Genomic DNA, 617 nt, shown 5'->3' with positions numbered 1-617 from the left:
TTGAGAATTAACATTACCCTCTCCAAAGTACATATAATCCCGTAATATACATGCAATTCTCACCATCAGCAGATATTACTGGTCTGCCACTGCGCCAAAAAGACCCAAAAAAGTCCCTATTCATAATAAATAATGTAAAAAAAACCTTCTAAATTTATAATTATTTCTCTCGAGGAAAAGCACATGATGTAAACACAGCCTTGCATTGGGGGGTTAAAAACAATATCCCTTATTTACGGGAAAATGACGGCATAATGAGCTAAGAAAATTGCCCAGGCTTGTCAATTAAGCCTTCAAGAACAATCTCTCGCGGTGGTTATTCTTAGACACGCGAAATATGAAGCAGAAAATAGAAGAATAAGTGATGAAAAAATTCTTACCAAGGTGCGTCGGATGAGTCCGCGTTTCAACCCTGTGTCTCGTCTCTGACTTCGTATTCGGGATGAGAGGTTTGTGATGGGATTCGGTCACGTTGTTTGGTTATGATTACTATTTGGTTCATCCTTTTTTTTTTAAGATGGTGAGGGAGTGTTTGAAAATCGTTATACCGTCGATAAACCAAACATAAAAAAAAGCATCCCTGGACATCATTCAACTCAACAACCACCCAACCACTC

General features: G+C 38.4%; 1 protein-coding gene across 1 annotated transcript in view; it reads right to left on the bottom strand.

Moving 5' to 3' along the window:
- LOC119584963 (reactive oxygen species modulator 1-like) overlaps positions 1-508 on the bottom strand; it is an 8,028-nt gene extending 7,520 nt beyond the window's left edge. Inside the window, exon 1 of the mRNA XM_037933560.1 lies at positions 381-508. The gene's annotated coding sequence lies outside the window, so the exon portion shown is untranslated. The remainder of the gene's footprint in view (positions 1-380) is intronic.
- Between the last annotated feature and the right edge of the window lie 109 nt (positions 509-617).

This window comes from Penaeus monodon, chromosome 19, assembly GCF_015228065.2.
Source record: "Penaeus monodon isolate SGIC_2016 chromosome 19, NSTDA_Pmon_1, whole genome shotgun sequence".
NCBI classification, from domain to species: domain Eukaryota; kingdom Metazoa; phylum Arthropoda; class Malacostraca; order Decapoda; family Penaeidae; genus Penaeus; species Penaeus monodon.
The sequence above is the reverse complement of the archived record's forward strand: the minus strand, read 5'-3'. Positions and strand labels throughout refer to the sequence as shown.